Genomic DNA, 27,997 nt, shown 5'->3' on the forward strand with positions numbered 1-27,997 from the left:
TATGCTTACAAGATTTTCAATATATTCAAGCCTTCAGATATAATCATCACTTCCGATGGTCAGCCTGAGATCTAGCAGTCCAGCTGTTCCTCTGAGCTAGGCAAACAGGACTTAAGAGAAACGTAAAAACCAGGAAATACAAATAAAATCTTTGTTTATCTCAGAGGATTAAAAGCCCCTCATGCCTCTCATGTTCGTATCTGTTTGTTCTAGCTGTTTGTATGTTGTTGGAAAACCCCTAATTACACCATCATGAAAAAGCTGTGACTTATATACATCATTTGCTGAAAGAGACAATGAAACTAGAAAATTCAATTTATCTTGCTGCATAGATTCTCCGTGTTCTAGGTAATAATAACAAGTGAACTCCGACTTCTATTTTTTTTTACGATTATTTAACAGCTTCTCTTGTGGTTGTTTTAAACAACTTTCTTGCTAGTTAAATCCCTGTTTACTGGAAAATGACACAATCTATGCGAAACTTTCATTATAAAGCATGTGGATCATATTATACAGGTATGTTCATTGAATTTTTATTTTATTAGTGAAATTTGCTCAATCAATTTAAAGTGTGCTGGGGGAATTTTCTGTGTGTTCCTTTTAGGATAACCCCATCCTTTCAAGCACCTCCTATGAACCTATAAATTGATTGAGCAACTACCACTTCTTTGTTTGTCTGAGAGGCATGTTGGTGTCAGTAGCTGAGGGATAGTACTGGCACCGAATTTCTGTTTGGAGGCTTCTGGGGTACCTCTGGTAAGTTAGCTCTCAATTTAAAAACACATATATGTATTGCCCAAATATATGGGACTCTCACTGCTTAGAGTTAGGACCACCCTATTAGCAAAAGAGCGGTGGAGTGGTGGATGGCTTTAACATACATTTGCAAATGTGTGCAACTAAGACTTTTGCATTTTTATCTACAGTAGAAATGGCAGGTCTTTTGTTGGCTATTGCAGTGTGCTGGGGGAATTTTCTGTGTGTTTGTTCCTTTTAGGATAACTCCACCCTTTCAAGCACCTGCTACGAGCCTATAAATTGATTGAGCAACTACCACTTCTGTATATGTTCTGTTTGAAAGATTATTTTTTGCAGGTTGTCACATATCACCTATATAAAACAATACCACTGTAAACATACCACTGTATTTGGATGTAGCAAGTAGTACACAAATACTTTAAACCACTTGTTGTATACACTGTATCTGTGCATGTAAGATTGTTTGGTCTTATTAATGATTCTTTATTTGTATGATTTGTATGATTGCCTTACACATCTCATTTTAATACTAAGTAATGGTCAGAATGAAGAAAACAGCAGTTTTCTCCTTAATAAAATGGTCATCACTAAATGCATGAAGAGCTTACCCCTGCCGTAATCTATTTAACGTTTCTTATCGCTGGCCCCCTATATTAACAAGTGCACTGCGACATTCTGCAGTTTTGCAGTGCCCTTATTATAAAGTATAAAAATTGGAAAAAAACTGCATTACCTGTCATTTTTTCGCAGTATCCCTTACCATGAAAGTACTATGCGCACAGCACTTCTTCCTTTCACCGGCAGTGTTCGGCTGTGGTATGCACTAGAGGGCGGACTTCGCTGAGGTCCCAGAGCGGCCCCAGCATTGTGCATTTAAGTGATGCTTAAATATGCATTCATTGACACCACATATTCTTAATACATAAACCCCTACATAACAAAAGAAAACCACTCTCAGCAACATAATATTATCAGTAAATAGGAGTCATCTAGTCTTCACTTTTTTTAAAAACAATTTAGGTTTCTGATAGAACCACATATCACACTGGGTGAGGCATAGTTACACAGTAAAATACATCTTTACTTCTTTATTGTGCAACATTTGTCACAGTTCTTCAAATGTAGTGGCGAGAGGTGAAGAATAACAGAGGGCAGGAATTGGCCCAAAGTAACGTAAACTCTGAGGTTGCACGGAGAGAGAAAAATATTGAGTATAGCAAGAGTTAAATTAGTATGTTGGATGGGACCAAGGTTCAGCCAATCAGTGGTGAGCAGTAGGGAGGGGCTATCCCTGGGAAAAAGTTAATAGGTAAATATAGTTATCTTCTTCTTGACCGTTTGGAAAGTTGCTGGTGAGTATATCCTGCCCTTCTGGTCTGGTGAGTTTATATTGTGCAAGTGTTTTCCATTGTTTTATTGTATTTTCTTTTTGTCTCTTTTTCCAGCATTTTGTTTCTGTGTTTTATATTTCTTTCCCACCTTTCCCTCCGTTTTGTCCCCCTTTTTTTTTTACCTCTTTCTTTAATCCCCCATTCCTTTTTTATCCCCTTTTCCTTCTCTTCCATTTTATATTTTCCCCTGCTTAACCTTCCCTCCCCCCATTTCTGTCTATCATGCTTCGGGCTAAGAGGGCCGTGTTCCCCCCCACGCCTCTTAGAGGCTACTCAAGTGCCCCCGGCCAGTGCTAAGCGGCGAGTCCAGGTACAGGACTCGCCACTGGAAGTGTCCTCCGCCGCCTCGCTTACCAGGTTCTGGACAAGTGGGTGGGGATCTGCCGTGACCTCGGAGTCTCAAAAATCGTCTGCGCATATGCGGTGCTGTGTTTGCGCACAGTGTCCCTGGTGGCTATTTAAATTGTTGGCAGTGTTCGCCCCCCCCTCGAGCGCCAGTTTAATCCCAGTCCCCCTCCCCTTGAATGAATGCCCCCCAGGTTCCTCATGGAGTAGGGGCAAGTGCACAAGGCGCCCCCCCCAGTTCCTGTTCCTCAAGTGGTCAACAATCCCCCTACTGCTTGTTGCCCTGATGTTCCCAGCTCTTATCATTCTAGGTCCCCCCCTGTGGCCCCACAGCTGCAGTTTTCTTCTGCCCCCTACTTGTCTTCATGTTTAACCACTATCCCTTCATCCCCCCTCTTCCCCCATCCCCGTTACACAATTCCTCTCTCCTCCTCAGCTTCTCTCCCCCTTTCCCACCACGACTACTGCCCCTCCTTTCAGTTCGGCTCCTTGCTTTATGGGTGCAAACCCTTCCCACCGGATGGTGTCTACCCCTTCTCTCCCGGGTCTCCCACCAGCAATAGGCAGTGGGCTCGCAATGTGTTATGCCCCGAATTGTCCTTCTGTCCCCTCAGCTCATCCTGCCCCCCTTTTCATTGGTCAGATGTCTTATTGGTCCGTGGGTCAGGGTCCCATTCATACACCCTTCCACCCTTCTCTCATCCCTCCTTTCCCTGGCAAAGCATTAGTTTCGGCTGGGTCCCGCATAGTCAAAGCTCCCCCCCCCTTTTTACCTTACCCATTTTTGCGCCCACTTTCCTGGCTTCTTGCTTGCTACCCCCCTCCCCCTCTCTGCTTATGGTCTCTATTTTTTTTTTCCGTATGTGTCCCAGTTCTCAAGCATTAACCCCAAGTGCTTCTGCTTCCACAGCTACGGGGCTTTGGTTTTCACAGGGTCTGCGTGAACGCAGGCATCTGCGTTAACCCCTTCAGTGCCATTGGGTACTCGCGACGTGTAAATGATGGCTGGTGGTCCGGGTTCAGGGCAGGGTCATGCGCCCTCCCTGGCGGGTTCTCGAATCTCTTCCTTCACGGTTGTGCCAAATTTAGTTAACTCGGTTCAGCAATCAGGTCCGGTGGTGGTTGCTGAACCAAATTTGTTAGGGCATACTTCGGCACGGCAATTTGTGCAGGAACTGTTGCTCCTTGTCCAGGGAGCTCTCTTTCTGTTTCCACCTTTGCAGGTTCAGACGGGCATATGGCATTGGGACACGGGTCCAGACGCGCTTCTAATGCGGAAGCTCCATCCACTCCTGCTCCGGGGTCATCGTCATCCGAAGCTGGGCCAGAGTTGCAAGTAAAAGCTCCCTAGGCAAAATAACGGCTGATGATGTGATGCACTGTTCTAATACAGTCGTCCTGTGGGACATTAGGTGCAGGGTGCGTGGTTAGATTCGCACGGGAGGATTGGTGATGTGTGCCATCACTTGCAAGGTGAGGATGCTTCGGCAGCAGCGAGGTCACGCTCTGGTATCGGTGAGGATGCCTTTCAGTTATTTTGCATTGGTTGAGGGCATCCTGGTGTTTGCGGCTTGGTACCTAGAGAGCAGGCCAGAGAAATATATGAATGTTATAAACTGCATATACTTGTTTTAGGGGATGTTAATTCACTGTAGAGATAACATATGGAAGCGTTATGACAAAGCATTTTGCAGAAAGCAGGAATGGTTGTTGGTTGGATTTTGCATGTGAGGATGTGAAAGTGTGGCTGGATGTAAAGCAGCCTAGAACGGGAGTGCATGAGATGGTTGTGACGGGGCAGAGGCAACACCAGAATGGATATGGGCCGTCCTTCGTCCTGCTTGCAATGGAGGTCACTGTGAAACATTCCTGTGTCGCGTGCGGTGAAGGACAACCTAGCAGAGAATGCAATAAGACGAGTGGCCCAATTACCACTGACAGACCCACCTCAGGGGCTCCTGCTCGTTAAGGCTTTTTCACCTATTACTTTGTTTGAATTCAGCAACTGGTTGGCTTGGTACCCCAGTGGGTCGGCCTCAAATATTTGCGGGATGACTTTGTTAATGGGTTTCAATTGCCAGTCAGTGGGGAAGTGCACGCTGGTTCACCCAGAAATTGGAATAAGCTATGGAGATGCCATTAATTGTGCAGGAGAATATGAACAAGGAGGTGTCATGGGGTAGAATGTATGGCCACTTTTTCCCTCCCTCCGTTACGAGGCCTGATGTTTTCGCCTGTGGGCAAGGTGCCGTGGAAGTAAGTGGGCAAATTTAGGCTGCTCTAACTTTTGTCACACCCGCATGGTATGTTTGTGAATGATGTGAGTGCAGAATCTGAATGCTAGGTGGTGGATCAATCCCTTGAGGGCGCTTGGACGTAAGTGCAGCATTGTGGGGCTGGCGCATTTCAGACGAAGCTTGATATCAAGGCTGCATTTTAGAATTTTGCCATTGCATCCATCTTAATTTAGATATATGGGGTCTCCGTTTATCGGGAGGTTATTATGTGGACAAATGTTTGCCTATGGGATGTCCTGTGTTATTCTTATATTGTGAATGTTTTAGTGTTTTCTTCATTGGTGCATTGTCACTGGTTCTAGCGGCGGGCAAGTCGGAGGGCCTGACGGTGAAGTTATCGTGCCTAGGTATTGACATTGACACTCTGGCAAGGTGTTGTAAGCTTCTAATTTAGAAAGTGGCTGAGTTAAGTGGTATGCTTAATTTGTTTCACATGTGGTCGCAAGGGTTTTGGGGGGTCATTGCCTTTAGAGATTAGAGCATAAATTCCTGGTGTGATAATTTGCTAGCAATAATCAAAAGGCCACCTCCCCACCTGCTTTGGGTTATTGAGACATTTGATTGTTTATTGTTTAACTTGTAACATGGTTTTTATGCCTAGGCATGTTTCTGGGTCTCCTGATAGGTTTGTGGATGCTTTGTCTGGTCTGGATTTGGGAAAGTTTCGTTCCTTAGCTCCCAATGCTAACTATGTCGGTGTCCTTTCTCCGTTGTTGTCTGGTGGTTTATAAGTCCGGTTTTGTAGATGTTGCAAATCATGGGTAGCGCCAGGCTTTTTGGAGAAATATAATGTTATGTGCGTCTAGTCGGTAACCAATGACGATTGTCCACTTCAAATTGTGTGGTTCCAAAGCACAATGCAATTTAATAGCAAAAAGCAGCAGGATACAATTCAATAACATATGTACAGCCGATACATACGCAGGCCCCCTAGATCCAGCATACAGTCATTCAGTCCTGAAGTCTGTGGTCGAGAAGAGTGTCTGCTGGGCCCAGACTTCTTGCTTATATATAGTCAGTGATACAGTGAAAACAATACAGATGATTTGGCATGTTTTCATAGGTTCAGGCTTCAGGAAGGTCCAGTGTAATGCAGGTCATTAGCCAGTTCAAACGATGCCCTCCAAGGGTGGGCGTCAGCTCTCCAGTAGATGCATACTAATCTTCCTGCCGAAAGCTAGTTCAAACTGGTCTATTTACATTACACACACAATACAATTATGATAATGTATTCCCTATAATCCATAACTTGCATACGCAAGGAGCGATATCTTAGCCAATAGAACCGGACGTCTGCGAATAGGGAATTAGAATGATATCAAACAATATGTGTTTCCTGTAACGTGAACCTTAGATCTCAATAAAGTGTATATAACATTCTAATATTTAACTATAAACTCGGCTACATTTCATTATAAATAACTATGTGTTGCATCTATTTTTAATATGAACTAATTACAAGTGTATGTGTTCATGTAAATGTGTGTATAAATGTCCGCACGTGTTGAGGTTAATTACGCTCCTTCACGCCGTAGTCTGCTACTCGCATAATTTCAGATATAGACAATCAGATTGATATATATTAATTTGAAATGACCATATCCAATTATTTGACTTCAACAGCTCCACCCTTTGATAGTTCACAAAACTATCACCTAATTATGCTTTCGATTTCAGGATTATACAGCAGTTCTTCATTGACCATGACACCTGTACTCCTCACCACCATTACAGTCTCACTTTCAGTGTTTTCCTCAGTAGACTGTTTTCCACACTTCCACACAGTAGATACACATCTGACACATAAGCCAATTACTAAGATGACACCAAGTATAAGAATAAGGAGCTTACATGTACGAGCAACCATTTCCTGTGCCCACTCTCCTAGACCAGAGAACCACTTTGCAGTCCATTTTACAGTCTATAACTTCCTTGGGGGCGTCAGTATTACTGGTGATGTACGTGCAACATTTGACACCAAATTGGGTGGCCAAAGTCACACAGTATCCACCAGTAATAGACGTGAGGTAATTCATCACCAGTCTATGTTGCACCAACTCCTTTTTATAAGCCTGTAGCTCTTTACCAGTATACCTGAAAGTGTCATCATACATCTCAGTGATATTGTCTATCAATTTAGCTAGGTCCTGAATATACCTAAAATTTAGAGTTCCCCGAGAGATCCCGGTGGGATCTAATGCAACCATAACTTGGAAACCAGTGGTTTCTCTAATCAATTTTGTAGCTAAGGGTTCTCCACCAGGAATCATATTTCTTTTGCCACGATGTTCATACTGTGTGTGTGTATGTATGGACGTGATGTAGTCCTATGGATATCAATCATTTCATCATGTGTAATGTTCATGACCCTGGGAACCAATTTACCTAGAAAACACAAACCCTTGGAACTCGGAGTTAACCAGGAATACGTTTGCCTTCCACAAACATAATAAACATCATCTGGGAGGACATAATTGCCTTGACGAAACTACCCATACCCATTCTCTCCATCTGTTCAAGACAAGTTTCGTCATGGATAACATTTTGACAATAACTTAGAGGAACCTTCCCAACGAGTACTTTCTTATGTCTGTTAATACGTCCTAGTCTATGATGTCCATCACTATTCCTGGCTAATGATGATCTTGAGTCTCCCATCAACAGTGGTGTGGCGAGCCATTGTCTGATCAGGTAGGTCAGCTTTCCAATTCTCCAGTCTTTTTACATGTGAGATATTAAGACACAGCAAAGACCGATCTAAGGAGTATTGGCGAAGCTTTAGACTAGGGGACCTAGTGATATTATACCTCCCGTCTATGAACCTCCCTCCCTGTAATCGAGGGGAACGGTACTAGTCCTATGTTATGCTGTCCCTGAGGCACATGAGAGCACACCCAGCACTCTGTTTGGTTTAAGACCTTACCCACTAGGGAGTGATAATCCTCCAGAGGATGCCCGCACAAATCCACACTACTAATGGACTGGCATCGCTGGATGCACTTCTCTTCAACTAGGGAGACACATTACTTACAGATACAATATTCCTCAGACAATAGCCCATCACACTACCGCCGAGTTCCAGAGCTAGCAGATCATTTCATAACCCCTGAACCGAGTTTGACAATGGGCTGCACTGTTGGCTCTATCAACCTTTCCTCCAACTCCACTTCATCAGTATAACTACCAGACCCATTCTCCGTCACAAAAATAAGATGTCCTGAAAAAAGTAAAAATAAGAAAAATCCCGGAACAAAAGAAAAACAAAAACCGCCACTCCATTGCTGGGATGATAGTCTGGGCAACGTCCTTGGCTCAAGTGTCTTGGCTGCAGGCTTTAGGTCTCCCGAAACAGGTTTGCGAGTGACAGATCTGTGTCGTCGGTCTCGGCTTTGTCTCATACTTTCTCCGGGCTGCTGACTTTCCTGCAGTGAGTGGAATGGACCCAAGTGTCTCTTTCTGCAACCTTCAGAGATGTGGTACTGGTCATCAACACTTGGTACGGTTCTTCCCAATAGTCTGTTAACAATCTGAGCATAAGAAATTGTGGATCCTAACATATTTCCCAGGTTCAACATCATGACAGTGTCAAAGTTTGGTATTCTGGACTCTTGGGGGAGTGATAGTAACTGGTGTGAAGTAGGCACACTGGTAATGTCAGTTCTATACCCAGACAGCGAATAGACAACAGATGCAGGATAAGGTACAATTAGCGATTTAATGATGCTTGAATGATCACAGAAAGTCTTGGTAATTAAGCACAAGGAACATAGGAACAGGGTGAGCAGTACCACCAGCAATGCAGTATGAGTGCATACAATATAGCAGTATAATCAGTGTATTCAAATATAGCGATAGCAGGAACAGTCCAGCAACAAAGTGGAGATGGTAATACAGCAGGTATATGAGGTATATGAGCACGATACAGGAGGTACAAGTAACAGTCCAGCAACAAAGTGGAGTAGGTAAGAGCAAGCAGCTCAGATGATACGACCTGTAATAACCACTGAGCCACCGAGACAAATGTGGAGTAGATGATCTTGAGTGGTGCAGTCCATGGAGATGTAGTTTGAGCAGTATAGCTTTTGAACAGCACACAGCAGAGGTAAGTGCAGTCTGAGCAGTATAGCCTTTGAACAGCAACACAGCAGAGGTACGGACGATCCAGGTGAGCAGTATAGCCTTTGAACAGCAAAACAGCAGAGGTAAGTGCAGTTTGAGCAGTATAGCCTTTGAACAGCAACACAGCAGAGGTACTGACGATCCAGGTGAGCAATATAGCCTTTGAACAGCAACACAGCAGAGGCACTGACGATCCAGGTGAGAGCACACAGAATAGGTAGGAACCTAAACAGCCAGGTAACTTGATGAACAGGCCCAGAGGAATGGGAGGAGGTGCCTTTTCAAGTTTAGAGCCAGAACCTGAGACCAATAGGAATCCTGCCAGCAACAGACAGGTGCTCAGTCTGCACATGTGCAGATCAGACTAAGGGTTTGAGGGCTGCTAATGAGGCACAGGTGAGTGTCTTAGTCTTTGTTTATGGAAGCCGAATAAGCGCCGTGTGACAGACAGTTTGTTTCTGGCATACCAGGTGACAGCATTTTCAGTTTCAGTTGTTGTTGTTTTAGCTGTCTGCTCATTTTTATGAGATATTGCACAGTCACTTCACTATTGCACTTCAAATCATCCTGCGGACATATGATCAAATAAGGTTGTCTGCCAAAAAGTATCTAAAGGGGGACAGATTTAGGGGAGGTCTGGGAGTGGTTATGATGCTATGGGGGATTAGTGGCAAAGCTTCTGGCCACGCCAACCCAGTTTCAGCCATTATCTTACTCAGTTTGTTCTTAATGGTACCATTTACCCTTTCCACCTTGCCACTGGCTTGTGGCCGATAAGGAGTATGAAGTCTGCTATTGATTCCCATAAGTTTACACATGTTCTGAAAGATATCACCGGTAACATGAGTGCCCCTATCACTTTCAATGATTCTAGGGATACCAAATCTGCATACAAATTCCTGAACAATTTTCTTAGCAGTGAAAACAGCAGTATTAGTGGCAGCTGGAAATGCCCCTACCCAATTTGAAAACACATCGGTACAAACCAATACATATTTGAAATTCCTGCAAGGTGGTAATTGGATATAGTCAATTTGTATTACCTGAAAAGGTCCGTCTCTAGGAGATGGGATGGCTCAGTTGGTATTGTCTTCCCGACATTTTTCCTCAAACAGGTAAGACAAGACATTGACTTCTCACCGACTTAATAAGAAAAGCCTGGTGCACACCAGTATACTCTAACAGCTTACACATACCTTCTTTACCCAGATGAGTCAGACCATGTGCTGCCTCAGACAGGCCTGGGTAATATGCCCTGGGAGCCACGGCCTAGCTTGTCCATCTCTCCAAAGTCCAGAGGACTCTTGACCACATCCCTTCGCCTTCCAGACCTCCTTTTCCTGTAGGGAACACAAATCTTGCATTTCAATCAATTTCTGAGTGTCTAATGTCTGAAAGAACCATAATTTTGTCCATGGACACAGTTACAGGTAACCCTGCTGCCCATTTGGCAGCTTAATCCGCCCTGCTATTGCCCACTGACACCGGGTCTTCCTCTTATGTGTGGGCTTTGCATTTTATGATGGCTACTGCTTTGGGTAACTGTATCGCTGTCAAGAGTCATTTTATGTGATGTGAGTGTGCTACTGGTGTGCCTCCTGCTGTCGTAAAGTTCCTAAGACCCCAAAGGTCCCCAAAATCATGTACTACCCCGAAGGCGTACCTAGAGTCAGTGTATATATTAGCTGACTTATCCTCAGCCAACTCACACGCTCTCCTTAGTGCTACTAGTTTGGCCACTTGGGCTGAGTGAGGTGGGCCAAATGGTTCAGCTTCTACAACATTCTGATCGTCTACAACAGCGTAACCGGTGCATAGTTCTCCCGTCTCAGTCTGTCCATGACCACTCCTGTCCATGTAAAAAGTAAAATCTACATTTTGTAAGGGTGTGTAACGTATGTCGGGTCTCGTAATAAAAGTCTGGTTCAGATATTCCATACAATCATGTGTATCAGTATACCTTCAAAACTCATCCCGAACCAGAGTCGCTTCTCCTTCCACCCTTTGTGCATCTCAATGCACATATGGTAGCTATGTAGCTGGATTTAAAGTATTGCACCGTTTGATGGTGATGTTTGCAGGTGCCATCACAGCTAGTTCCCACTTTGTGAACCAAGCTGAAGAGACATGTCTGGTTTGGGCTGAATTCAACAGGACAGATACTGCATGAGGTGTATAGACAGTTGTATCATGTCCTAATACTACATCCTCGCTCTTACTTACCAGAAGAGCAGTTGCTGCCACACTTCTTAAACACGTTGGGAGTGATCTTGCCACAGTGTCTGCTGCACAACCATTAGCTTCCGTACAGTATAGCTCAAAAGGCTTTTCATAATCAGGTATTCCCAAGGCAGGTGCTCTAGTCAGACTATCTTTAAGATTAAAGAATGCCTGCTCTGACTTCTCTGTGTGTGTAACACGCTCAGGTTTTGAGAATGAGACTAACTCCTGCAATGGGATAGAATATCAGCGCACCAGAAAATCAAATATCCAGTCTTATTTCACTTATATAATATATTTATTGAATAACTGGATTGGTGCACCCTACACATGTACAATAATTAGTACAAAAACCAGAAGAGGTATAGAGGAAACACATGTATAGTAGGGGCACTCACTATTTATAGAAATCTAAAACTTAATTTTATTAGTCATTTTAAAATAATCTGATTATCCCTAGAGATTACCTGAATCACGCTAGTAGCGAAATAAAAACAAAATTATACAAAATGTGTAGAGTGTGAAAAAGTGAAATTAATATTAAAATGGCAGAAAAAACTGCCAGTCCTCGCTGAGCTAATGAAAAGTATCCTTCTATTAATCTTTAATAAGTATTGTAAAGGAATGTATATTCCTCACGCTGCTGAAATACCTATTGTTGAATACGGGTTATAGAGGATCATATGATTAAACAGATTGAATTAACACCAGGAGGAAAGGAAATAAATCCTGGGTAGAGGCATCTTCAAAATAACCAGATTATTAAGATCTTTAATCGATTAAATATAAATGAATAGATATCTTGCCTCCCTTAAGTGAGACCCATTGGATCTGGGTATCATGACATAATATAAATCCTCCTACTGTATTCAATTATGGTTAACTAATTGGGTATTCAAGCAAGATATGCATCAAACTCACTGTTGACCTCAACAGTAATGATTAATAAACTTAATAAACCTTATTATAGCTAAAAGGATATAAGACAGCAACGTATCACATTATTGTTGCTACAGGGATAATAACTCCTTGAATTCCCGGAGTCATTAGACAAAGTTAACATGAAACGTGAGAATGTTGAGAGGCATTTAGATATAATCAACCACTCATCCTAGATATATCGCAGCCTCACGTATGTCCTATTTAATGTTTAATAACATAATCTCTCTTGAGCTATTATAGGCTCACGCTATGAGAATTAGGATCAGCGTATCATATTCTAAACTGACTATCTGTTGTTAGGACATAATAACCTCCCTAATCTTATTCCTATATTTGATAGCAGCGTGATTTAGAATTGTTTCATTGCACTCAGCGAGGCGAACGCCGACGCGCGTTTCGCTGACTCGCTTTTACCAGCGATTTCGCTTTTTAGCGTGATTCAGGTAATCTCTAGGGATAATCAGATTATTTTAAAATGAACTAATAAAATTTAAGTTTTATATTTCTATAAATAGTGAGTGCCCCTACTATACATGTGTTTCCTCTATACCTCTTCTGGTTTTTGTACTAACTCCTGCAATGGTAACGCCAGAATAGAAAAACCCGGGATCCAGGATCTACAATATTTACACATCCCCAAGAAGGTACGGATTTGCTGTTGGTTCTGTGGCAGAGTCATGTGTTGTATTGCATGGATTCTGTCCATTGTCAAATATCTTAGCCCCAGTGTCCCAAGTATTTAACCTTAGTCTGACATGGCTGTAACTTGTCCTTTGCAACCTTGTGCCCTGTTTGTGAAAGATGAAGCAACAACAATTTAGTATCATGTAAACATGACATAAACGAATTAGAGCACAACAACAAATTGTCCACAAATTGAATTAGAACAGACCCATTTCTTGGTTTGAAGGATTGCAAGCAGTCATGTAAGGCTTGGGAGAAAATACTAGGACTGTCAATGAACCCCTGGGGAAGTCTTGTCCATGTATATTGCACCCCCTTGTAGGAGAATGCTAAAAGATATTGAAAGTCAGGGTGAAGAGGGACCGAGATAAAGGCACAGATCAATGACAGTGAAATGACTGGCAGACGGTGGAATCTGCATACGGATGACAGTTGGATTGGGTACTACGGGGAATTGGCTCTCAACCCTTAAGTCCTGGACTAATCTATAGCCCCTCCCCCCACTCTTCTTCACTGGGAAAATGGGACTATTGGCTATTCTGGATGTTCGAATTAAGATCCCTTGTTGCAGCAGCCTCTCAATAACAGTATACACCCATAGTTCCACCTCTGGTTTTAATGGGTACTGTAGGATTTTTGGGGCTTGCCTGCCATTTTCAGATTAACCATTACAGGAGCTACTTTTGCCATCAATCCAGTGTCCTGTCCATCTTTGGTCCATAGGAAACCCGGTATTTGCAGTAACATTTCCTTTACTTGAGATGGACTGTAACATTAACCTTTGTGGGGTGTTCATGTCCTGTACCTCATGTGCAACCTTCCCTGGTATGGCTAGGAATACACCATCAGGGGTACAGTACATCACATTTTGCTCAACAAATCCATGCCCAGTAAGTTAGTAGGAGCAGCTGCACCCAAGAAAAATGAATGCTTGGTGTGCAGAGGCCCGATAGTAACCTCTGCGGGTTTAGTAAAAGGGTATTGTAGCACTCTCCCCATTACTCCCATAGGTGGAACGGATTTGTTAGTGACCTGTAGATTTAAAAGAGAGGTTATCACTGACCTGACCGTCCCTGTATCTACAAGAAAGGTTTGTTTTGTACCAGCTATTTTAACTGTCATTGTAGTTTCTTCCCTAAGACTCTCAGCTAACCTAACTGGCTGTAGACTACAGGTATGACCTGACCCCTAACGCTGGCTATCACTCTCCCGCAAAGCATTTGCTGCTTTGATGTGTAACTGTTTTTTCTTGTGTGTGTCTCCTATGTGGGTATCTATGCAATTCCCCTCTAGGTGCCCTCGATCTTTTTTCTCTACAGTGTTTCATTATGTGTCCCTCTTTAGGGCAGTTATAATGTCACGGGCACTAGGAGTCTTTGCCCAGGATATCACCAGATGATGATCTTACCAGAGTAGTGTGGGTTACACAGTGGTCCTCTGGTAGCAGGGTGACTAGCGGAACATATGACTCAGCAGATGGTGAGAGGATGCAAATAGAAAAGTCAATGACTAGCAGCAATCTGGTTAATGATTAGGTAGATATGAACACGAGGATCTTGATGGACGTGAAGAAGTGCAGGAAGGTAACAGGGAAGTCAGTGGTCTGCGTACAGCAAGTTGTACCACTGCTTATGGTGAAGAGACTTGTCCAGGTGCAGGTAGGTAGCGGGGAAGTCAGTGGTCTGCATATAGCAAGTTGTACCACTGCTTGTAGTGAGAGGACTTGTTACTGGTGCAGGTAGGTAACTGGGAGTCAGTGGTCTGCGTACAGCAAGTTGTACCAGTGCTATAGGTGGGGATAGGTACAGGTGTCGATGAGTGGAAACATAGAATGTAGACACTGAGAGCACAAGGAACTTGATCCCAAACAATATGCACAAGTCTATGTTGGTGTGGCAGGCGCTGCTTGACAGAGACAAATTCACTACTGGAATCCAGGCTAATAGCAGAAGGTCAATTAGCATATGTATCTCACGACTGAACAAAGAGGTAAACTTCCCAGCAGATATGCAGAGTAATAACACAGTCTCAGGGAGATAGAGGATTCTGTGGGTAAGTGGAGAACAGTCCAAGCGGATATGCAGTAAACGAATACAGTCAATAGAAAGTAAGCATACCGCGGTTCAGTTGAGCAGGCTGTCCACGAGAGGATACAGGAACAGCTGAGCGGCTGCACGCCAGCACGAGTAAAGAAACCACAGGTGAGTGGTAGCGGTAATCAGGGTCCGGGTCAGCACACAGACAGAGAATTTGACATGGGTAGAACAACGATGAGCAATGCAGGAATCACTGGAGATAGCAAACACGAGTATAACACTGCAGGTAGAAGCGGTCTGGAAACCGGCAATGACTTGAGCAGGAATCAGCAGGAAGCTGAAGACATAGTAGAACACAGGAGACTTGAAGCGGTCTGGAAACCGGCAGGAATCAGCAGGGAACTGAAGACATAGTAGAACACAGGAGACTTGAAGCGGTCTGGAAATCGGCAGGAATCAGCAGGGAACTGAAGACATAGTAGAACACAGGAGACTTGAAGTGGTCTGGAAACCGGCAATGAGTTGAGCAGGAATCAGCAGGAAGCTGAAGACACGGAGAAGTACACAGGAACACCTTCAGAGACTCACTGGGAATGAGACTCCAAGATCAGGCAACGAGGTAATGAACACAGGTGCTTTAAATAGGGAGCGTTGCCTGATCAACCAATTAACTAAAAGCAAAGGTCAGAAGAGTTCTTAGGAACTGCGCATGCGCAGACCATCAGGATGGCGGGCGGCCGCGGTTCAGGATAGGTGCTGGCAGGAATACTGGAGAGCCACGCACCAGTGAAGAGACACTCACGGTCCGGTGAGTGACATATAACACTTCACTGTTGCATATCTCTGTGTGTGTTGTAAGCTTGTGGTCCTGTGTGCAGTCCCTCCAAAGCCTTCTTCAGAAACATTACCTTTAAACTGGTTTAAAACAGGATATAAATTACTCAATATATTTTTAACATTTTTGGTATCAGCTGTACTTACTCCCCCATTCGCATAGGGCGGCGGGGGCGAGCTTGCGCTCACTTCTCCATGCTTCGCAATGCTTCCTTCCGGTGTGCACGTGCGCTTCGCAACACTTCCTTCTGGTATGCACGTTCTGCCTTGCTACGTGTTCCCTTCCAGTTGCCACAGCTTTAAGCAGTCATTGTTTTTAATTCTCTTTTTTGTTGATTTGATCAAGCAAATCTTATCTCTAACATTACTCAACATCTCTGAATCGAAACTACCAAGCTTTGGAAAAGGTCTCACACAATCCTTGTGCATCTTGACCCATTTGTCACAGTACTCCGTCGCGTACGCACCACATTTCTTAAACATAAGAAACCTCGCCGAACCAATTGGCCCTTCCTTAGACAGCACACCATTGACCATCTCTAGCGTTTGCTTAGCACCCATGTGGAATTTTTCCAACGCTTTGCAACACATGCTTTGAACAACAACAGTGTATTACCACTGGTAGCACTGGTTTTACCCAACCTTGCCAACGTAATTCCTCCAGCTACTCTCCCAAGTCGCAATCACGGTTTCACGCTGTACCGTGCGGTCCAATCGCACCGCTTAGAGATACTATCAATAAACTTTGCCATTACTATTGGGCGTGCTGCGAAAACCTCTTGTTTTCGCCACCAGTATACCTGCTGTGCATACCGATCATCGGCTGTCCAACTTGTCTCGTCAAACAGCAACCGATACTCTCTGTCGCATTTCAACAGTAAATTAACTTTTCTCTTTATAATCACACAATATACATGTTATGATCTGCCTTGTTTCTTTGTGTGCATTTTATCCTGTGTTATGATTTGCTTTGTTCCCTGTGTGTATATTACTCTGCAGTACCTGTGATCCTCCAGAGATGCTGCTGATTGGCCTTTCCTACTATCAGGGGTTAACTTGCACTGCTAGTTAATCATCACACCTGTCTGTGGCCTATATATGCCTGCTTATTCCTGAATCCTTTGCTGGTCATTGAAGTCCCTAGCCTGCTCATGTGCCTCTGTTCCTGGATTACCTGCATGTGTCTCTGTTCCTGGTTTCAGTTAAGTTATTTGCTGCATTTCATTATTACTTACCTGTTGTTTGCCAAGATCTGGTAATCCATTGTTCCATTCAGCCTGAAGACGGAGGAAACTGCTATGTCCACATAGTGGATTCAGCATACCCTCTCCCATGGACTTGTTTTTTGCCTTTGCTACTTTGGTCATTTGCCTCTCATTCTTATTGCATTTATCTATCAGTATTTATGCACCTATGTGGAACTATTGATCTATTGGACATTATAAGGACACTTTCTTAAACGGAATGGACACTTTTATGTCTTCGTGCCTACATACTAGCCACTTCAACATTGGACTTTGGCTCCTGGCTTATGTTTTTCCTTGCTGGCCCCATTCACCTCGAGGACTAGTAATATGATTACTTGTTTCATATTCCATTATTTTCCTGGACCTCTTTCCTATGCATAATCATTGAGCAAGTTATACGCTTTTATATTGTTATGTATTTTATGTACCAGTGTTTTATCTTAGTCCACTAGGAACTTTGTTTGTTGTTGCTATATATCGTTATCTACAACAAAATGTTTTTACAATAACCCTTACTGGTGTTTTTTTGTTCTAAATACATCCTACACACAGGCGCTTGGGGTTTTTTACCCTGAGCTATTTTTTCTTTGCCACTTCAATTCAAAGTCCACATTTAAACCTTCTGATTGTACAGTTTGTAATTTGAAAAATCCAACTATTTCTTTCTTGGCAAGGTCACCTTACCAATATTTTTCTACCAAATCTAAACACAAAAATATGACTAAAGAGCTAACAGAACACTTATGTGTGGTTTAAAAGTTGACATAAACTGAATGTTTGCTTAAAACAATTTTGATATTGCATTTATATTCTGCTAATCTAGTTTTAGTGGACGGATGATTTTTTCCACATACTGACTACCACATTGATATTGCAATAGATAAATGACATTACATGCAATAAATTTCTTAATATTTAATTTTTTCCCTTTCTGTGACATGAATTCTGGGATTAGGCCAATTCTGTGATTAGGCTAGATTGGCCGTTTTCTTTATACGCACTTTTGATTAACTGTTTTTTTTTTACATTTGAAGTTCCATGGTATATAATCTTGGGATATTTAGGTAAATAATTGTTTAAAATCAGGTCTTTTAGAAGAATACTCCAATGTCTTTTTTTTTTAAGACTTTTTAATTTTTTTTATGTTGTTGGTTGAATTTCGGAATAAATGCCATATATATTTCCAGCACCCGTAGCGCCGTGTAGACTGGCACATCGGAGCCACTTTCACTTTCAAGACAAGATTGTAGAAATTGAGCAGCAGTTCCTCCTGGGTCCCGTTGCAGAGCTGCTGAATTGTGCGAGAGGTGAGTCGCAGATACAGCTGGCTAATGTGGTGTAATATTAATTGGGGTCACTTATGTGGGGCATAATGTGTATTGTGGGTACTTATGTGTGGCATAATACGAATTGTGGGCAATACTATGGCAAAATATGAATTGGGGGCACAACTCTGTGGCATAATATGAATTGAGGGCACAATGGTGAGGCATAATAGGAACTGAGTGCACAACTATGTGGCATAATATAGTAACATAGTAACATAGTTGATGAGGTTGAAAAAAACCACCAGTCCATCAAGTTCAACCTACTTTGGATCTCCTGCGATCCCTGACTTATATTTGAAATTGATCCAGAGTAAGCAACCGCCAATCTGTTTCAATTGTGAAAATCCCCCCAGACCCAATATTGCAGTCCTATTTTTACCCTATAGCCACTACTATCCTTCATTTTAATTAACGGTCGTATCCCTGGATGCACTTTTCCGCAAAACATTTGTCTAACCCTTTCTTAAACATATCTATCTGCCCGCACAACCTTTCCTGGCAATGAATTCCATATCTTGACTTCTCTTACTGTAAAGAACCCCTTCCTTTGCTGGTTGTGAAATTTCCTCTCCTCTAACCTTAGGGGGTGACCGCGTGTCCTGTGTATAGTCCTTGGGGTAAAAAGTTCCCATGAAAGTTCTCAGTATTGACCCTTAATGTATTTGTACATAGTAATCATATCTCTCCTTAGACGCCTCTTTTCTAAAGTAAACATGTCTAAACTGGCTAACCTTTTCTCATAATTTAATGACTCCATACCCTTTATCAATTTTGTTGCCCTTCTCTGAACCCTTTCTTGTACCAAATTATCTTTTTTATAGAGTGGTGCCCAGAACTGTACTGCATATTCAAGATGAGGACTTACCAACAATTTATACAGTTGCAAAATTACACTGTTCTCCCTTGCATGCATGCCAATACTTTATTTGCCCTTGCAGCTGCTGCTTGACATTGAGCACTATTGCTAAATCTACTATCTACGAGCACTCCCAAATCCTTTTTTATTAAACATTCTCCTAAATTAATTCCATTTAATTTATAGATTGCGTTCTTGTTTTTGATCCCTAAATGCATGACCTTACTATGACTTACTTATCTGTTAAACCTCATATTCCATTTGGCCGCCCAATCCTCCAGTTTATTTAAGTCCCTCTGTAGAGAAGTTACATCTTGCTCTGATTTTATTACCTTACAGAGTTTAGTATTATCTGCAAAAATAGAAACTTTACTCTCTAAACCATCACCAAGGTCATTAATAAATATATTTAAAAAGAGTGGCCCCAGCACGGAAACCTTGAGGTACTCCACTTAAGACTTTTGACCAATTAGAAAATGTTCAATTTATCACAACTCTCTGTTCCCTATTCTCTAACCAGTTTTCGATCCAAGTACAAATGTTGATTCCTAGACCCAGTTCCCTTATTTTGTAAACCAACCTCTTGTGTGGCACTGTATCAAAGGCCTTTGCAAAATCTAAGTAGACCACATCTACTGTGCTGCCCTGGTCTAAGTTCCCACTAACTTCCTCGTAGAAACTAATTAGATTAGTTTTACATGACCTATCCCTCACAAATCCATGTTGATTCCCACTAATAATTTTATTGCGCACCAAGTAATCCTGAATACTATTCCTTAAAATACCTTCCAGTATTTCCCCCACTATTGATGTCAGGCTTACAGGTCTATAATTCCCTGGTTGCGATCTCGTCCCCTTTTTAAACAACGCCACCACATCTGCTATTCGCCAATCCCTTGGTACTGAGCCTGATGAGATTGAATCTCTGAAAATTAAGAAGAGCGGTCTAACTATTTCCGAGTTTAACTCCATAAGGACCCTTGGGTGTATGCCATCTGGACCTGGAGCTTTATTTATCTTAATATTCTTCAGTCGCCTTTGGATTTCTACTTCTGACAACCAAGTATTAATTAATGGTATGGTTTCATTTCCATTTTTATGTATTGCTCCTACTATTTGTTCCTCTTTAGTAAATACTGAAGAAAAGAAAGTGTTTAATACCTCTGCTTTTTCCTTAGTATCATTTATCAATTCACCCATCTCACTTCTTAGGGGTCCTATATTATTTTTTTTAATCCTTTTGCCATTTATATACTTAAAAAACTTTTTGTGGTTTGTCTTACTTTCTTTTGCAACTTGCCTTTCATTTTCTAATTTAGCCAATCTAATTTCCTTTTTGCATGTTTTATTACATTCCTTGTACCTACGTAAGGACTTCTCTGACCATTCAGACTTAAACAATTTAAATGCACGCTTCTTCCTTTGCTTTTCGTCCCCTACCTTTTTATTTAGCCACATTGGTTTTGCCTTTCTAAAGTTTAAAGTCCTAGTTGATCCCCTATACCATTGCTTCTGGAAACCAATTTTAAATGAGACCATATTATGATAACATTGTTTGTTATTACTAGGTCCAGTATAGTCCGGTTTCTAGTTGGTTCCTCTACTAATTGGGACATGTAACAGTCTTTTAGCGTGCTCAGAAACATATTTCCCCTAGCTGTACCGCAGGTCTCAGTACTCCAATCAATGTCCGGATAATTAAAATCTTCCATAATTAAAATTTGACCCAGTTGTGTAGCCTTTTCAATTTTCTGTAGAAGTTGGGCTTCCTCAAACGTACTAATATTTGGCGGTTTATAGCATATCCCTATCAGCAACTCTTCTGAACTTTTTCCTCCACTGGATATTTCCACCCACAATGCCTCTATATTATCACCAATATTCTCGTATATAACTTCCTGAATACTTGGTTTTAATTCTGGCTTAATATAAAGACATACTCCACCTTCCCTTTTATTTTCCCTATCCCTCCTGAAGAGAGAAAAGCCTTTTAAGTTGACTGCCCAGTTATGTGTATCATCCCACCAGGTCTCCGTTATACCTATAATATCATACTGCTCATTCATTGCTACTAGTTCTAACTCCCCCATTTTACCCGTCAGGCTTCTTGCATTTGCAAGCATACACTTAAGTCTATTGCCTCCCTTAGGTATTTCTTTTTGCTTTAAAAAGGGCCTCTCCATATCGGCTATGCTTCCCTTTCCCCCCTCTCCACCCCTTGACTCTTGTTAAATTCCTCCTTACTACTCTCAATGTCTATCCCATAAATATTTGCTTGCCCCTCCCCCCCGGAGCCTAGTTTAAAATCTCCTCCAACCTTCTAACCATCCTCTCCCCTAGCACTGCAGCCCCTCCTCATTCAGGTGCAATGCATCTCGACAATAAAGATGGCAACTGACGGAGAAATCAGCCCAGTGCTCTAAGATTCCAAAACCCTCCTTCCTACACCAATCTTTTACCCATGCATTAACCTCCCTAATCTCCCGCTGCCTCCCTGGACTAGCGCGTGGCACAGGTAGTATTTCCGAAAATACTACCTTGGATGTCCTTCCCTTAAGTTTGTGACCTATGTCCCTGAAATCATTCTTTAGGACACCCCTTCTTCTTCTAACTCGGTCATTGGTGCTAACATGCACCAAAACCGCCGGGTCATTCCCAGCCCCTCCCAACAATCTGTCCACCCGATCTGCAATATGCCGAGCCCGAGCACCCGGGAGACAACACACAGTTTGGCATACACGGTCCCGGTAACAGATTGCCCTATCTACCTTCCTAATATTGAACCCCCTACCACCACAATCTGCCTGGGTCCCTGAGTAACTTTGGTCCCCTCTATGCTGGATAGACCGTTCCCCTGTTTGCTAGAGGAAGCAGTCTCATCCAACTCTACCAATTCTGAACTGCCTCCCACAGTATCTTCATCCAATCTGGCAAATCTGCTGGGATTACTTAGCTCAGAACTGGCCTGCCTCTTCCTCCTTCTGCTACCCCTAGTAACTGTTACCCAGCTGCCTACTTGTGCATCCTCCTCTGTCTCTGCTTCACCCTGCTCAGCTAACGCATCAACGGTGAGCTGTAAACTCTGCTCCAGGTTGGCAATCTATCTCAATGTTGCAATGGTCTGCTTTAGATCAGTTACCTGGGCTTCCAAAAGAGACCAACTGCTCACATTTCTCACAAAGGTATAAACCTTGGAAGACTTGCTCCAAGTGTGCATACATATGACAAGATATGCATTGAGTGAGATCATCAAGCCTGCTACCACTCATCTTATTATGGCTAACCTAACTTCTTATAGCCTACAGTGAACTTGAGAGTATTAACCTTTGCTAGCCACTTACCAGATTAAACCCCTTCCTGGATTCAACTCCTTACTGGATCTAACTCCACACTTCAAATCAAACAGCAGTTGAAATAAACAGCAGTGGAAATCACAAGCTCCATGAAATCGCTTACCACCACCTGTTAAATAGAGCTTGCACTAACCAGCTCTATCAACTTATGCAATTAAACCACACCCACTAGCTCTAACAGAAAGAAGAGGACTTGCGCCGAGGGATTCCTACTATATGAAATCGATGATATTTGGCAACTGGTCTGATATTACAGTATAGCCAATAATAATCTGATTGAAATTAATTATTTTTGGGCATGTTGGGAAGTGAGGTGGGAAAGTGACTGCCCACAAAACCATGATACCATCATCTGTACTCAGGCCACATTGTGCTCCGGGAGTGGTCCAACTCAATGAAGAATGATGTTCTTAGATTAGACCTAATTGGAATAGCTTACAGTGTTTTTATCATTCAAATGGAAAGGTCGACTTTAGTGGATTGGGTAAAGATCATGTCATATAGATGTCCGGATATCTCTACAACATTCACAATACTAGGAGCCCTAGGTAATACATTGTCAATGTTTATTGTATCTCTGTTTATTTGTCCTGCAGGAAATGGCTCCGTTTAGACGTCGCGATAAGAAGATATTCATTAGACCAAGAGAGGTTAAGGGCTTAAATCCTAGAAATGAAGAAATTACTCTATGTGAACTGGAATCTGAAAAGGGGACCAGACCCATACAACCCAGTTCTGCTGTGGTCCAGAAGACACAGGAAATACCATGGGAAGAAGAATTGGCAACTTATTTTAAATTGAACCCCATATATAATATACACCAATGTGATGACATAGATATTTTCTTAAACTTCCTGGTTGACAACTGCCCTCTGCAGTTTCTTTGGCCGCAACATCACACAGTCTTACCATACGTATGGCAACTGAGGGATAAAAATACCAACACATGGAGTAACGTGATAGAAGTGGCTCAGCAAATGTTGGAGAGGATGTTCAGTGACCCTGCTAGGATGCAAGTGGCTGGAAGACACCAGTAAGTGTGGTAAAGAATGTTATCATATCCTTTTATTCCAACGGCAATGTCTTCTTCCTGTAGTCCTGTAACCTCCTCCTCACTGGCCTCTCCCACTCCCGTCTCTCCTCCCTCCGCTCTATACTCAATGCGGCCGCAAGAATCATCTTCCTCTCACGCCGCTCCTCCTCTGCCTCCCCTCTCTGCCTTGCCTTACACTGGCTCCCCTTCCCCTACAGAATCCTTTTCAAGCTCCTCACCACCACTTACAAGGCTCTCTCCAACTCTACTGGCCCTTATATCTCTAACCTCCTCTCCATTCACACTCCTGCCCGCTCCCTGCGCTCGGCCAACGACCACCGCCTCTCCTCCACCCTTATCACCTCTTCACACTCCAGAATCCAAGACTTTTCCTGTGCAGTCCCCTTCTCTAGAACGACCTCCCTCATTCCATCCGTCTCTCTCCTACTCTGTGCTCCTTCAAACGTGCACTCAAAACTCACCTCTTCCTCAAAGCCTACCAACCATCTACTTAACCCCCATCTCCTCCCTTTGCTCGTCCTCCCTTCTCAACTCTTGCCTCAACTGGCTCCTCTTGTGCCTGGTCTGTTTACCCTCCCTTAGGATGTAAGCTCGTATGAGCAGGGCCCCCTCCCCTCCTGTCTCCATACCTGTTCTTCCGCTCCGTTTTTACTGCATATGACTAGCCGGAGTTTCTGAAGTATTGGTACTTTTTGTTCATTGTTCTGTATGGTTTCACCCTGTATAGTCTACTGTTAGTACTGTGTGCGGCGCTGCGGATACCTTGTGGCGCCTAACAAATAAATGATAATAATATAATAATAATAGTCATGTAAATAAGCTCCTTCACCTCTTTTCATATAATTCACCTACTCTCTCCACCCAGAGGTTCTGAGATCCTGATTGTCCTCTCCTGTATGATGATCCATGATAGCCAAGTGTTCGATCGTGTCCGACGTTTCCCCACTACCAGCTCTTCCACCTTACAGGTTAATACAACCTACAAGTACTACTATGAAACTAAAGAGGATGTGTGGGAGGAATATAATAAAGTAAGAAAGATAGAAATCTAAAGCTTAAGGTTTATTTTCACTTGTTGTCTCTATAAATATTGAGCTACCTATGTCAGCATAAGATATCCTGCAGATTGTGAGAACCCCACTGCACTTTATGCTATCTTTTATTATCATGAATTATTGATAACAAAGTAATACCGTGTAAATATGCAGTGAAACATATAAACCAATCAGCTGTCGGCTTCAATCATTCTTGTAAATAACCCCAACAACTTCTCTCTGTCTCAGATGCCGGGTCCCATTGTTTTTCAAACAAGTATAATTTGAAATCATGGAGTGTTTTAGCAGAAATACATAATAGCATATGGGAATAATGTTTCCTCTACTGTAAAATATAATATTAGTACATGAATTTATGGAGCATCATGACAGCGTTTGCAGAGGAGCAGAAAATAGCCTCGCCCTCAGGGGGAGGGATGAGGACATTGTTAATTAAAGGGTTTCGAGTTGCAGTGTAAGAGCAAGTTAACGTTTTGCTGAGAATAGTGAAATGACATAAAGAAGAAGGGGTCATGTTTGTAAGAAAACCCTGCTGCACGGACATTTCTACTTTGCTCTAAACTGGTGTAAATCAGGGGGTAAATGTATCAAGCTGAGAGTTTTCTGGCGAGTTTGAAAAACCAATCAGATTCTAGCTATCATTTATTTAGTACATGCTACAAAATGATAGTTAGAATGTTATTGGTTGCTATAGGCAACATCTCCACTTTTCAAACTCGCCGGAAAACTCTCAGCTTGATACATTTACCCCCAGATCTCGTTTCATACTTCCAATGAGACTCATTTTTTTTGATCTGTCTCATGCAGAAATTTTTGAAGTGTATAAAGAATGGCCTGAGAGACAGTTGTGAGGAGGTGTTCTGTAAGACAGAATTTTTCAAATATTCTCTTCATCTGACGAACATGGTACAAACGAACCTTGAAACTGGTACCAAGAGGAGAATGAGGAAACGACCGGTGTTCAGGTTTTCAGCTTTATTGAAATCAAAGCTCTGGTAAGAGAAGGGGGGAAAGGGGAAGGGGGGACGGGGTAGGGGTGGTGCTAGTCACGATTTTATATTCAGACTTGATTGCAAATATTCAAGCAATGAAAATTCCAGTAAGTTAAGGCCATGCCATAGACATCAAGCATAGCTTTCCATAGGTGTAAATGAAGAGATTCCACGTTCACTATATCTCTTACACTGGTGGCGCTCATTTTGTTCCTAACAATCTCACCGTACAAATAAGTGGCGGGCCTGTTGCCTACTCTGTGCGCAATGGTAAAAGCTTAAACTAAATAACACCATTATAATACACACGTGATATTCATATGTAAAATCCATGTAAATAATATCCAAGTTAGGAAAACTTGTGTATCATAAGGAATAATGTACTCCCTATGTTACGTATAGAAGTCCTCATTATAGAGGCAGTCACTCTACAACCTTGTGCTTATATATATGGCATGGAACTCTGTGACTTCTAATATCCATAGAAATGGGGACTCACTTTCCCATATGCAAACAGCAAAGAGGTAAAAAGTCAAGGTTAAGGTACTAATGCGACAGTTTAAACAACTGCACTATGTTTCGTATACAATAAGGGTTATTTATGAACTGCAAGTGTGGATCTAGTGCTGCATTATATGCACAAGTGCCGTCTACTTATCCGCCAAGTGCATTTTATGGTGCCGATCTTAAGATTCACTCCATAAAGGCAATCTGCTCCTAGATTTGCGGATAGTCAGATACCCCAGAAACTGGGTATGGCAGAAACAGGAAATACATCACAACAAAGTCCAACCAGCTTCCACTTTATAACCATCTCCTTTATTCATTTAAACTTTCAGTTTAGTTTCAATTCTATCTTTGTTAGATGTGTGGTTTCCTCACATTTGGTGAAGGGCACCAAATGCGCCTGCCCCAGTCTCTCAGCTTCCTTCTGTCTGTCTTCCTATAGAGAGAAGAAGCCCTGTCTTGTATCAACGTCTATATTTTTTAATGTAGTCTTTGAATGTGTACATAGACCAGACCATAAACATCCTGCTCAGCACCAAAGAGTCCCTGAAATTACCTACAAATGTAGGGAACTATGTCTGAGAGCAACCGTGATTCAGTGTATGCTTTTCGACGGTTTTAGGACTCTCTCCAATTGCCTGGACTCTGTCTGCTCGTCCAATTCAACTGCACAGTCTAACAGGCAAAACACTGCTGGAAGTGTGTACCCCGAGACCTGGCTAATAACTGACACCTCACTCATTTATGAGCAGAAACCACTGACATGTGCAGACAGTGAGTACTCGTATGTATACACTTACTTCCATAAGACAATGCAGGAGTACAAGTATATCATCCATCAGATCTCCAGGATCCAGAACTACTTCCAGTGGGAGAAATATTTCAGGTAAGAAAGATCACCTAGATAATGACCTGTGAACGTGGTGGTCCGTCACCTGCCTGTGTGTGTGCTCATCTAATGTCTGAATTTTCCAACATGACCCATAATGATCAGCCATTACTGGCTGCAATAACACAGAGTGAGAGGCCAGTGCCGGAGAGGTAATATACAGACTGGAAATATTATTATATAGGGAGAGGTAATACACTGACTGGATATATTATTATATAGGGAGAGGTAATACACAGACTGGAAATATTATTATATAGGGAGAGGTAATATACCGACTGGATATATTATTATATAGGGAGAGGTAATACACCGACTGGATATATTACTATATAGGGAGAGGTAATACACAGACTGGATATATTACTATATAGGGAGAGGTAATACACAGACTGGATATGTTATTATATAGAGAGACGTAATACACAGACTGGAGATATTATTATAAGAAGAGGTAACTTGAACAATTTGAAAGTTGAAAGAAATATATGTTAATAATATTGTTAATGAATGAATTGTAACAGAATAGTAGAATCATAATTAAAGTTTACATGTTTTAGTATATTGAAGTACTTTTCCACATGGGTTATATAATTGCATTTAATTAGTGTCATTTATGGTTATGTCTTACAGGAAGAGGGCTCACATGGCTGCAAGTAATAGTAACATAGATAAAGGATGTTTGGAACGATATCTTTTCCATGGCACAGATGCCACCGTAATAGAAGCCATTTGTAAACTGAACTTTGATCCACGTGTGTCCGGTAAACATAGGGCTACCTACGGTAAAGGTTGCTACTTCACTAAACATGCCACCTGTTCTCATAGATATTCTCCTGCCAACTCTGATGGTTACCACTTCATGTTTCTCGGAAAGGTGCTGGTAGGACGTCCATCATTTGGCATATCCTCTTACGCCCGTCCTCCAGCTATAAATTCCGAGGACCCTGCAAGCCTCCTCTATGACTCTTGTGTGAACAAACCCAAAAACCCCAACATATTTATTGTGTTCGACAATGACCAGTTCTACCCATACTTTGTCATCAAATATGGGGAGATGTAAGACGTGGTTCTATTGGATTAAGGACA

The 27,997-nt window shown here is 42.3% G+C and overlaps 1 pseudogene; it reads left to right on the plus strand.

Moving 5' to 3' along the window:
- Positions 1-677: 677 nt before the first annotated feature.
- LOC142149703 (protein mono-ADP-ribosyltransferase TIPARP-like) lies at positions 678-27,992 on the plus strand (annotated as a pseudogene).
- Positions 27,993-27,997: the final 5 nt, after the last annotated feature.

The sequence above is a fragment of the Mixophyes fleayi genome, chromosome 4 (genome assembly GCF_038048845.1).
Source record: "Mixophyes fleayi isolate aMixFle1 chromosome 4, aMixFle1.hap1, whole genome shotgun sequence".
NCBI classification, from domain to species: domain Eukaryota; kingdom Metazoa; phylum Chordata; class Amphibia; order Anura; family Limnodynastidae; genus Mixophyes; species Mixophyes fleayi.